This window comes from Labeo rohita, chromosome 15 (assembly GCF_022985175.1).
Source record: "Labeo rohita strain BAU-BD-2019 chromosome 15, IGBB_LRoh.1.0, whole genome shotgun sequence".
NCBI classification, from domain to species: Eukaryota; Metazoa; Chordata; class Actinopteri; order Cypriniformes; family Cyprinidae; genus Labeo; species Labeo rohita.
The window spans coordinates 25,508,369-25,522,324 of NC_066883.1; the positions used below are offsets into that span (position 1 = coordinate 25,508,369).

Here is a 13,956-nt window from a genome sequence, read left to right on the forward strand (position 1 = left end):
TTAATGAATGCCGATACTATGTTTGAACGGTTCCTTTTTAGTAATGTTTATATTTAGAGAGGAAAAAAAGGCATGTTTTGTGTCCGTGTGTGTTGGAATTCTTTCAGATGTTTTTAGGGATGGAGTAGCACAGAGGAAATGAGAAGTGGCAGGGGGCTTCTGAGCTCTTAAAAGGGCTTTGTGCGATTTGTTCATCCTTCTATCGTTGGCACGTCCAACAGGGCACCTCTGTCCCATTCCCTTTGGGATGTGGAGCACAGAGCGATGACCGGCCATGGCAGATGCCAAATGCGAGACACCTCCTACCCACCCCCCTTTCATTGGTTTTGGCAACCTTGAGTGCTCCAATGTCTAAAGCAGGGGGGGGTTGCGATGGCTACTGAATTAAGGGAGAGGAACGTAGGGGAGTAGTGCTAGGTTGTTCGAGTGCTTAATGGGGGGTTCTTCCTCTCCAGTGAAGGGGGCATCTGTATGGAAATTAGTTTGAGCTTTTCCTTGGGTGCGAGTCAAAAGATCCACCTGCTGTGCTGCTCTCACGGTGAGGAAGGAGGGAACTTTTTAGCCGGTTAGAGGAGAAGTGTCTGCTCTATCTAAATCGCTAAAGCATTTAAAGAAGCACATCATATTTCTGAAGATATCATTTGTGATAGAAGCTGAGCTGGCATTTAATTCTGGACAAAGCAGGCTGGCCCGAGACATCCATTATTTCTGCAGAATGGATTTATTAGTTGTCTTTGCTCTAAAAATAGCTCCTGCAGCATTTATTGGGAAACAGCCATGTTTTGCAATGACCTTGCATCTGTGAAGTACACTGTTCCATCTTCAAGACACAGCAGGAGACTGTTAAGTTAAATGCAGTTAATATGTTATCATTTTTTATTAACTAGAATGCAATTTCAGAACATAAACTGGATGTTACAGTTAAGTGGCCACTTATGTGAAAATTCACATAATTTACTTACTCTCATGTCAATCCAAACCTGTATGACAATTGTATGAAAATTTTGTTCATACAAAGAAAGTCAATAGGGTATAATGTTGTTTGGAACCCTAGTGATTTAATTGTAACAAATGAAACATTGTAACATATTTTTTGTGTTCCACAGAAGAAAGAAAACCATCCAAGTTTGAAACGACAAACTAGACATACAATTAGAATTTTTAAGTGAACTACCCCTTTAAATTATGTTAATATGGTAGTTTATAAACTACTAGTCAAAAGTTTTTGAACAGTAAGATTTTTAATGTTTTTTAAAGAGGTTTCTTCTGCTCACCAAGTCTGCATTTATTTGATCCAAAGTACAGAAATATTTTTACTATTTAAAATAACAGTTTTCTATTTAAAAATATTTTAAAATGTAATTTATTCCTGTGATTTCAAGCTGAATTTTTAGCATCAGTACTCCAGTCACATGATCTTTCAGAAGTCATTCAATATTCTAATTTCATAAAACATTTATTATTATTATTTAGTTGAAAATGATGAATAGAGGTTTCTTAGATAGGTTAGATAGGTTTCTTTGATGAATAGAAATGTCTTCATAATCACTTCTGATCAATTTTAAGCTTGCTAAATAAAAGTATTAATTTCTATAATTTCTATAATTAATCATCAAAGAATCCTCAAAAAAAATGTACTCAACTGTTTTAAATATTGATAATAATAAATGTTTTTTGAGCAGCACATCAGAATATTAGAATGCTTTCTAAAGGGTCATGTGACACTGAAAACTGGTGTAATGATGCTAAAAATTCAGCTTTGAAATCAGGAATAAAATACATTGTAAAATATATTCAAATACAAAACAGCTATTTTAAATAGTAAAAATATTTCAAAATTGTACTGTTTTTGCCGTACTTTTGGATCGGGCTTGGTGAGCAGAAGAGACTTCTTTAATAAACATAAAAAATCTTAATGTTCAAAAACTTTTGACTGGTAGTGTATGCTGTCATTTTTATTAATTATCATGCAAATTCGGAATGTAATGATGTGTGCACACTAAATGCAAAGTGAATATTCTCATAGCGTTATCGCTCTAGATTACTCAAGGGTGTTTTCTGTGTCATTCGTGGAATAAAATCGCATAATGGTTTCCTCCATTTTCTGATACAGCTGGACATTTCAAACAAGTTCTTTGCTGATTGGCAAGTTGTTTGGAAGACACAATATAGTGCATACATGGCTTTTGACCCCAATTCACATCATTTGCATTGACTTTGTATGTAATCTTCCCCTGCAAATAATTAAATTTACTTTTGGTGTGCACACACCATTACAGTTAAGTATCAGGTTCTTAAAGGGACAGTTCACACAAAAAGGACAATTTGGTCACACCCTTATCTCATTCCAAACCTATATGACTGTATGAAGATATTAAATAAAAAGAAAAATCCATGAAAGGAATGTCAATGCGGTCCAACACTGTTTTAGAACCCACTGACTTTGTTTGTAGGACAAAAAATGTTTCTCAACATTCCTTAAAAATTAACAAATGGTGACACATTTTTATTGTGTGTCTGTGTGTGTGCGTGTGTGTGTGAGAACTATCCCTTTAATTACTAAAAAGACAACTTAAATTCAAAGACTTATATTTCACAGTCATTTGACTGAAAAAACAGCACCAAAAGTCACATTTTAACGCACAACGCTTGCTTGATTTTTCTCATAGCATTTTCAGACACGAGTCCAGAGAGTTGCATCATCCTTTTTTCTTTATAATTGGCCAGCGCTCTTCCTCTCAGGTTTCTAGAGCGTGTGTACATTCTGACTTTTCCCCGTCCAAGTCACTGATCCATCCACCCCATCCAGCCTCTCTGTCCCTTTCAGCAGAATGTAGCACAATATTAAAGCTCACTCTTAATCCAGCACCGTGATTGCAGTTTTTCAGTGTTTAATACCCAGAGAGCCATGCAGCCCTCCCCCCACACATTATCAACATTACTGATTTCTCTGCTGTGTAATCTGCTTAAGACCTAAGCTTTGTGGCCAAAAGATGAAAAGCTGCAATATTACATATCTAGGGGTAGACATTAGTTTTCGGTGTGTTTATTTTATTTGGTGTTTTTTTTCTTTCTTCAACCTTATTCATTCGCATAATTAATTTTTATTTGTCATAACCTTAGTGTTGCGTAGTTTCAAGCTGAGTCATGTTTTGTTTAGCACACTTGTAAAAACAGCACTTAATTTCATGTTATTTGAAATTAAATGTGTATTTTGTATTGAAATTAATTTATATTTATATTAAATGCAACTAGCAACATAAAAGCCTTTTCTGACATAGTAAGTTAGAACAGATGCACATCTTTATATGTGATTTCATAATTATGTGCATTATTGTATGTAATTTGATTGTAGTTTTTATTGTGTATATTAAATGTTCTTTAAAGCATAATAAAAGATTGTTAAAACATCAATAAAAATGTACTTAAAAGTAAATATTTTAAGTTGACATTATTATAAAGTGTAATATTTCTTTAATTAACATTATATTATCTGCAAGTACAGTTTTTAAAAATATACACTACCAGTCAAACGTTTTTGAACAGTAAAATTTTTAATTAACCACCAAGCCTGCATTTATTTGTTCCAAAGTACAGCAAAAACGGTACAATTTTGAAATATTTTTACTATTTAAAATGTTAAAACTGTGTTCTACACTGTAAAAATAATAATAATAATAATAATAATATATAATATAATATTTTTGTTTAGTCAAATAAAATATTTCAGTTGTCACTTAAATTAACATTAAGTAACTTAAAATTTCAAGTTGACTAAACTAAAAATTTTAAGTCAGCGGGGTAACAAATTATTTTAAGTTGAAACAACTTTTTGGAACATTTTTTTTTTGTATTTGAATATATTTTAAAATGTAATTAACTCCTGTGATTTCAAAGCTGAATTTTGAGCAGAATATTAGAATGATTTCTGAAGAATCATGTGATTGGAACAATGATGCAAAAAATTCAGCTTTGAAACCACAGAAATAAATTACATTTTAAAATATATTCGAATAGAAAATGGTTATTTTAAATAGTAAAAATATTTCAAAATTTTTACTGTTTTTGCTGTATTTTTTGGATCAAATAAATGCAGGCTTGGTGAGCAGGAAACTGCTTTAAAAAACATTAAACATCTTACTGTTCAAAAACTTTTGACTAATAGTGTACTTTTAAGATCTGACATTTTCCATAAAGCATGTGCGTCTTAGTTTGTGTAAAACACACAGCAAAAACAACAATTTACCATGTTAATACCATGTTTTTGGACTTTGAAGTACCTTATGCTCATAGTACCATGTAAACACCTTGATTTGTATCAAAGTACCTTACAATCACTGTACTGTAGTACCACCATAGTACATTTTGGTAAGTAGTGTTGACACTTGAGGTTTATGATTAGCATTTTAGAGTTAACAAATGTTAAAGCAAATGTTAACACAGTTAGCAAGTAATTATGTGACTTTTGCTGTGTTTTGGATTTAGCCTGCGGAAAAGTGTTTCAAAAGAGCTTGAAAGCTTCACACTCAAGGAGTGTTATGTTCAGAAGGTGAAGTTGATTTGTAGCATGCTAGCAGCAATGCCAACTGAAATTGTCTACTGCTAAAATGTCAATATGTCTTAAAGCTTGTGCGTTCTAATTAATGATTCAACGCATTTTAGTGCTTGTTAATCAGTCTGTCTGTGAACGTCATTAATTGAGTGCTATGTGTAAGTGGTAGTCTAAATGCTAGCGTGTAAAAACGCTATTGTCAGAGACGGCGGGATAGTCGTCATCTGGGCTATGGACGAGAGACGAGGTACCCTTAATCCCCGTGGCTTTGTTTTCTTTTTCAGGCATGTGACGTCATTTTCTGTGGCCGCTAGCCCTCAGTGCCAGCCAGTGCCTGAGACTCACACAGTCAAACCGTCTTGTACAAAAGAGCCTTGCTTTCCAAAGCCAGTTTGACCCGAGTCTCATCATAGACAGAGCGATATAGAGAGAAACACTTAGCGAGGGGGATGATGGGAGTGATGGCGCAGACAGTGATCTTGAAAATGATGAAGATGCTAGTACATCAGAGTACATTTGTGATATAATTAGCATGTTGCCCACTTAGCGCGCTGACGCTTTCAATTAGGTATGACTGGACCTTTTTCAGTGATCATCAGGAAGATTTGCAGAATGTCACGTCTTTTTCTTTCTTTTTCCTTTTCAAGTTCAGTGTCTAAAAACATTACAGTGTAATAAGTATATTACTTGTGTTAAAGTATCTTCCTGCTTTACCCCCTCTCTTTAGTACCTCTTTCCTCTCGGGTGTTGTACTTTTGCTTCTGTAATGTGCGGCTTTCCGTCAGATGTAATAGAAAGCCTCAGAGGGACCTTCCATTAATAGAACACTGCAAATTTATTCCAGGGATCAATTTTTGCATCATGGGAGTGGTGCCTTGTCCTTTACTCCAGCCCTCCCCCCTTGTCCAACCACCATCTCCAATGCATCTCTATGAGGCCTCAGCACAAATACTATTGATCAGTCATGCCACTGCAAAAAGACAGGATAAAGGATAAAATTCGCCTTGCGAACTGATGAGAAAAGCAGGTGCATTCCCTTCAAATTTGAAAAGCCAATTTCTTTCCACCCAGGACGTCCACTGACTAAATCATTTTGATAATTTATACCTTCAGTAGCGTCTGCAAGGGATGTGGGTAACAAAACGATAAAATGCAATCAGAAACACTAAGGGTTATAAGACCTTTGTTCATCTTCAGAACACAAATTAAGATATTTTTGATTAAATCCAAGTGCTTTCTGGCCCTGCATAGACAGCAATGCAACTGACACGTTCAAGGCCCAGAAAGGTAGTAAGGACATTATTAAAATAGTCCATGTGACATCAGTGCTTCAACCTTAATGTTATGAAGCCACAAAAATACTTTTTGTGTGCAAAGAATACCAAAATAATGACTTTATTTAACAATTTCTTCTCTTCCGTGCCAGTCTTTTACCATTTTTGGGTGAACTATGCCTTTAAAAGAGTAGGCCATTCAAAAATGCAAACTCTGTAATTTTGAAAAAGTATAAATATTTTACAGGTTTTTCATATAGATTCATTGATAATGATTTAAGGTGTCATTTGTTAACATTAGTTAATGTATTAACTAACACGAACGATCAATGAACAATACATTTATTACACTATTTATTATCTTTGTTAATGTTAGTTAATAAAAATACAGTAGTTCTTTGTTCATGTTAGTTCACAGTGCATTAATTAATGTTAACAAACACAAATTGTGATTTTAATAATGCATTAGTAAATGCTGAAATTAACATTTAGATTAATAAATGTTGTAGAAGTATTATTCATATTAGTTGATATTAACTAACGCAGTTAACAAATGTAACTAATTAACCTTATTGTAAAGTGTTACCGATTCATTTTCAGATTAATTTTTATTTTGTAAAATGAAAAATAAATTTCATCGCAGCAGATATACATGTGGTATTTACTTTGAAGAAAGTACAAAAACAGGCGAAAAGAAAGAATAGTTGCGATTTTCTAGGTCGATATGGCTAGGAACTATACTCTCATTTCGGCGTAATAATCAAGGAACTTGACGCAAGTACTGCCGTACCATGGGTGCAGGAGGCCCAATGATATTACAACTCTGCATCTACATAAACTACTTCAGGACCTGCGTAATATTATTGCGCCTGCTGCACTCACACTGTAAAAAATAAAAAACACAATTTGTTGAGTCAGCTTAAAATAATTTGTTACCCTGCTGCCTTAAAATTTTAAGTTCAATCAACTAAAATGAGTTTAGTCAACTTGAAATGTTAAGTTGTACTAAGTAACAACTTAGATATTCGTGTTTGCTAAACTTAACAGATGGGTAAGTAACCCAGCTGCCTTAAAATTTTAAGTTGATACCACTCAAATATCTAAGTTGTCACTTAGTATAATTTAACATTTCAAGTTGAATAAACTTTTTTTGAGTTGACTGAACTTAACATTTTAAGGCAGCCAGGTTACAAATTATTTTAAGTTGACTCAACAAATTGTTTTTTACAGTGCATGGTATGGCAGCAAAGTTTCTTGATTATTACACCAGAATGAGAGTATAGTTCCTAGTCATATCAGCCTAGAAAATCACAGCTTTTCATTTTCTGACAGCCTTAGTCCACGGTGTAACTACAGAAGAGTCAAGTTTTAAATAGGAAAAATATCGTCATTATATACAGTCATTTTTGAGCGAGATGCTAGCTGAGCTAGATGTGCTAAAAGTGCTACTGCCAGACCCGGAGTGGAGCGTACCTTTAAAAATCTCAGTTTTGGTCCTTTAACACTTTATTAGGAAATTAATAGTTAATATGAAAAACTGATTTCTTAAATCAGGACTACTCATACTGTAGATTGGTGTGTTTTTGTATCAAAATACTGGTGCGTTTAATTTCCAGTGTGCCCAGGGTATGCGTTTTAAAATGAAAACGCATTAGTGTAAACGTAGCCTGAGTGTATAACAGTGAACTTGGAAAGCCGGAAAATTCCGTGATTGGTGGGGAAAGACTTAATCTGCCTCTTTTTTTTCTAAATTCCAGGAAAATCTGCTGAATTAACTTAAACTTTGTTTAAAATGTGTTAGAATAATCAAATCATTTAAAGTCCTCTCAAATCGGCGGGCTCCGATGCAGTCCGAGGCTAGCATTTCACACGCAATACAGCTTGATGTAATGGACAGTTCTCATCTCATGTAATGCATTGTGATTGTTTATAATTGTTTCACATGGAAACGGTGAAAAACAAGTGCGCTGATGTCAGCCATGAGAACTGAAGCCAGTTATGAGATAACGGTAAACCATTTTGTAGATCAGAGAGCTTTTAATCCAGCATTCCTGTAGGTTTAAACGGCGTTCCCTGTTTGTCGTCCTTCAGTCTCTTCATCATTAGACCAGGCACCGAGTGGGCGAGAGCTTATGGGCCTAGAGCTTAGGGCCTCAATAACTGTCCCATGCTTGGGCAATGTGGGGAATAGTGGATTCGGACAAGGAGGATGTTGGATTTGAGAGCTAAAAATATCCCTCCTGACCCTTCTGTAAGTTTTTCCTGTGGTCTGTATAATTACCTCAGTGCGCTTGTCGCCTGACACTCCTGTCATCGCCCATATTAGACTCTGAGTTGTGTACGTTTGGGTCTTTGACTGAGTATATCATGGTATTTGAGATATTTGTGACGGTGCAGTTATGTCTGATCTTTCCAAAGCACGGGGACAAAAAGATGCCGGCGTGGAAAGTAGTTGAGAGGGGAATGACACAGTGAAGGGGGTGGAGTGATTGAATATCCAGTTGTTTGAATGCTCAATGATGTGTCTAAACTGTGTAGGACAAAGAGGAGTGGTGGGCCACTCTTAATGACAATAGAAGCTTTTGACATTGTTGACGACACAGCTCCTCAAGTGTGGGGGGAGGTGCAGGCGCGCAGGCTGGCCTCCCATCTGCCTGAGGAGGTGTTGGTGTGTGTGTGTCTGTGGGGTGATGGAGAGACAAAAAAACAAGAGTGAAAGAAATAGGAAAACGGCAAAAGTGAGAGTGCAGTGCAGCACGTAAGACTGAAATGACTGTTTGTTTAACACTACATACACAGACATTTTTAATGGCCGAATGTTTAAATTTATAGTTCACTAGATGGAATTACTTGCGTCATAAAATGTAAATGTTAAATTTGTATTTAATTTGATATACTTCAGATATTATTTTATATATATATATATATATATATATATATATATTAAACACTTTTTTTGTATATTATACTTATCTTATAAATATATAAATAGTATATATAGAATATAAAAATAAACAATATGTGTGCAGACAGATCAGTGCAGAAATTTTAAGCAATTGTAATTTTAAGTAATTTTTATGCAGTTTAATATATACTCAAATTTCTACTTGGCTTGGGACATATTTTAAATATTATAATTATCAAATAAATCTGTGTGTGTGTGTGTGTATATATATATATATATATATATATATATATATATATATATATATATATATATATATATATTCGTGTTTGTGTTTGTTTATTTATTAGGTCATAATAATATAATATATAATTCATTTCAAAATTCAAATCACAGCCTATAGTTGCCATCGTTAAATAATGTATGTAAATCTATCTATCTATCTATATACACTACCAGTCAAAAGTTTGTGAACAGTTAGATTTTTAATGTTTTTTAATGAAGTCTCTTCTGCTCAGCAAGCCAGTATTTATTTAATCCAAAAAAAAAAAAAAAACAGCAAAATCTGCAAAATTGTGAAATATTTTTACAATTTAAAATAACTGATTTTATTTGAATATGTTAAAAAATGTAATTTATTCCTGTGATCAAAGCTACATTTTCAGGATCAATATTCCAGTCTTCAGTGTCACAAAATCCTTTAGAAATCATTCTAATATGCTGATTTGCTGTTTAAGAAACATTTATTAATATTGCTATTATCATCATCAATATTTTAAATAATTTAGTGCATTTGGTTCAGGATACTTTGATGAAGAGAAAGACCCAAAGATCAGCATTTACCTAAAAAAAAAGCTTTTGTAACATTATACACTGTATCATTCAAAAGCTTGAGAGTCAGAATAATTTTTTTGGGAAAATAAATGATAGAAATTAATACTTTTATTTCACAAGGATGCTTTAAATTGATCAAAAGCGATGATAAAGACATTTATAATGTTACAAAAGATTTCTATTTCAGATAAATGCTGTTGTCCTGAACTTTATATTCATCAAAGAAACCAGAAAAAAATTGTAATCAGCTGTTTGTAACATGATAATAATAATAATAAATGTTTTTTGAACAGCAAATCAGAATATTAGAATGATTTCTGAAGGATCATGTGACTGGAGTAATGACGCTAAAAATTCAGCTTTGAAATCACAATAATAAATTAAATTTTAAAATATATTCAAATTGAAAACAGTTATTTTTAGTACAGATATGAAATTTTACTGGCTTAGTGAGCAAAAGAGAAAAATTAAAACTTTTGACTGGTCATATTTATGTTATTTATTAGGTCGTTATAATATATAATTCATTTCAACATTCAAATCTCAGCCTGTAGTTGCCATAATTAAATGATGTATATATCAGCATTTTATCAACCTTTGACCAGGCAGCTCTCAAGATAACAGTCAATGAAAACCCCATATCAATTAACCGGTACTAATGCTGTTAAATAAACGGTTATCAATCATAGCGAATAGCAAATGTCTGTAACTCACAGCAGTGATAGTAGCTGTATCGAACGGGGCTTGTTTTTTATAAAAATGCATCCTGGGTGTCAGTGGGAGTCCTGACGTGTTACATAAGTGGGCCTGTCTCTGTGCTTTTGTCTGAGTCTGTCGGTGGAGTAGAGATGATGAATGTGTCAGTGGGAGACAGCCATCCTCATCTCTCGCTGCGTTCACTCTGTCATCTGCTGCACATTTTATGATGAGCTCATCAGTAAAACCCACCCCCCACGCTCTAAGCTCAGCAATTTAGGGCCTTGACAGACTTTATTTATATGCACGGATATGCGCGTACTTTTGGCGGGAGAAGCTTACGTGCAACTTTTGTCAAAAGTGACTTACTTTGAATAAAGCCACTCACTAAATAAATACATGTAACGTAAATGAATATAAGCGTATATATTTCTTTCTTAGTTATTGTAAACGAAAGCTTGATGAATCAGAAATGATCTTATTTTCCAGCCTCGTCTATGCTCGTCTCATTGCTGCGCGCAAGGTGCACAGGATCTGTCCCATGAAGGTGGGACCTCTCCTGGGGTTTGGTGCAGAGCTGACAGGGGCGACACCCCCCCATCCCCCCTTTGTCACAGACACGCCCTCCTCCCGACGGTTTCTCACTCCCCCCTTTGAGACAAAGCATGCTTTGTTAGTCTCTACACTCGGTTGCCTCAGAGATGGGAATTAAAGTGACGGCTCCAGAGGCAAGAGGTTCCCCTCTACCATCATCATTATAGCCGTCGTTCTCTGTTTCCCCAGCTACACCAGGCAGGTAGACAGGCGACAAAGATGTCTCTCGCTTCTGTGCCGATGTCTGCCGCTGGGCTTGGGGCGAGACATATGCGTTGTCTGAGAAATAGAGAGAGAGAGAGTTAGCCGCAGTAAGGATGGATGCTCTCGCAGTCCGGTCACGTAGGGAGGCCACAGACTCCCACAGCCAATCGCGTAGCGGCAGGGCCTCCATTTTGAAGTTCCCGCGGAGGGAAAAAAGCAGCGGCAGATGTCCTGCTATTCTACTTAAAATGTAGTGTAAACAACAATCGTAATGGGAAAATAATTTTAAAATATATTAATTTTATAAATATTAGTATATGTTTTTTCAGTAATCTTGTGAAAATTATTTTAATATATTTTTAAAATGATTAATCTGTTGTAGAATCGACATAAAAAATAAAAAAATGCATATTTTGAGTGACACATTAAGATTAATGTAAAACGTATTTTTTTTTAGATGCTTATTACATGTCTTTGCATTATAACGTTTTAAAAAGTTTTATAAACTAAAATAACACAGATAATCATAAAATTCCTAGTAAAAGAGCTATAAATTATATAATTAAAAAATGCATATAATTTTGAGTGACACATTAAGGTTAATATATAATTAATATTTTATATTCTGATACTTATTACACAGAATAATTATTCAGAAGCAGGCTTTAATCAAAATTAATTACCATGTTAACGTTTTTTTTAAAGTAATTTTAATATCGTTTGTAATCATTAATGTATTAGCATTGATATTTATTAAAATAAAAATAGTGCATTTATGATAAATCTGTATTAGAATAAAGTAATAATTAGGAATAAATAAATAGAAATTATTTGCTTAATTTACTTGAATAGATTACTGCATTTTAATAAGGTTCTTATTAGATTTATGAACTAAAATAATACAGATAATCTCAAAATTGGCATTATAATTGGCATAACTAAAAAAATGCATAGAATTTTGAGTGACACATGAAGATTAATGTATAATTAAGATTTTTTATTCATATACTTATTACGCAATAATTATTCAAAAGTGGTCTTTAATCAAAATTACCATGTTAACATATCTTTAAAATTATTTAAATATCTTTTGTAATTATTAATGTATTAACATTGAGATCTATTAAAATAATAATTTTGTTAAATTTTGTTGCCAGTAAAAGAACTATAATTGATATAATTAGAAAATGCATATAATTTTGAATGACACATTAAGATGACACACTATCGGCCCAAAAGCGAGAGACATCTTCAGGTTAATATGTAATTAATATTTTTTATTCACTTATTAAACAGAAGCAATCTTTAATGAAAATGTTGATGTACCTTTAAAATAGTTTTAATATCTTTTGTAATTATTAATGTATTAACATTGAGATTTATTAAAATAAAGAACATTTTAGTATATTTTATGTTAAGTGTATATTAAATAAACATTAGTAATTACTAATAAATAAAAAAATATTTACTTAATTTACTTGAAAAAATGACTACATTTTAAAAGGGTTCTTATTTAAAATCAATCACCATGTTAATATACCTTTAAAATAATTATAATATCTTATGCAATTATTAATGTATTAGCTTTGAGAATTATTAAAATAAAAACATTTTAGTAAATTTTGTTAAATATATAATAAATTAAAAATAATAATTAATTATAATACATCTAAAATAATTTGCTTAATTTGCTTAAATTATTACATTTTAACATGGTTTTTCTTAGATTTCTAAACTAAAATAATATAGACAATTTCAAAATTTACATAATTCACCCATATTTGCAAAATCAAAGCATCGGCAAGTTAACCACACCTTTAAAATAATTGTAATAAATTTAGTTAAATCATTAATATGTTGTAGGATTGAGATATTTGGTAAAATAAAATTAAACACAATTTTAATAAATGTTGTATAAAATAAATTAAATATCATTATATTGCTTAAAATTTACAATTAAAGTTTTTGATGGATTTCTGAACTAAAAAAATACAGATACAGATCTCAAGCAATTATTCAATAGCTCAAAAACAATTTTGAGTAACACATCATGATTAACATATAATTATTTTTATTTTACTCTGATCCTTATTCCACGAATAATTATCCAAAGCGATCTTTAATCAAACATCGGCGTGTTAATCAAGCCATTTGATTAATAATCATTTTTGCATTGAAGCAAAATCAAAAGACACAAAGGCGTCTAGCACATTTCTATAATCACAGATCCACCCTAATGACACCTGGCTCGGCGGTTGCTGTGGCATTCCTCCCATTGCATAATGAGGTTATAAGTGCAAAATCATCCAATGCCTGTGTCCTGCACTGGGGCAATTTAGCATTTGCACTGAGACATTTGGAGCTTAAATAAGAAAAGCCCCTTACATAAGATTAGGACAATGGAAAGCTGCATTGTGTAGAGTAGGGGGGCACCTTTCCTCTAAAACGGAAGGTGGTGAGGGATGACAAAGAAGAGTATTGAGTATTAGCGGTGGGTTTCTTTTTGGAGCGGATCCAGCCTCCTCGCAGAGGGGACAAAGCTCCCCCTCTGTGCCTCAACAGAGCCTCTAAAGGCACCGAGTTCCGCAGCTGCCTCCCGCTCCGCCCATTTGCCTCCCAAAATCCCCACTGAATGACCCCCAAACTCCCTTTCCCTCACTACCACCTTGAGCCCACCAGACTAGTGATTCATTTCTCCTTCGTCCCCCGTCAGCTGTCCAAACGCTCCCTTCAACACGCCGGCTGCATGCTCGTATTAATTGCAACAGATCGGCCACGGCTAATTATCTTTGACCCCTTTCGCCTCGTAGGAGTAGAGTAGCGTGCGTCTATGCATCGACTATGGGTTGGAGAGCATGCACCTGGGAATTTGCATGCACAGATATCCAAATGTAAAA

At 33.6% G+C, this 13,956-nt stretch overlaps 1 protein-coding gene across 2 annotated transcripts in view; it reads left to right on the plus strand.

Annotated features, from left to right (window-relative positions):
* The window catches only part of nova2 (NOVA alternative splicing regulator 2), a 69,935-nt gene that overhangs the window by 13,375 nt on the left and 42,604 nt on the right, over positions 1 to 13,956 (plus strand). The gene's annotated exons all lie outside the window — the stretch shown is intronic.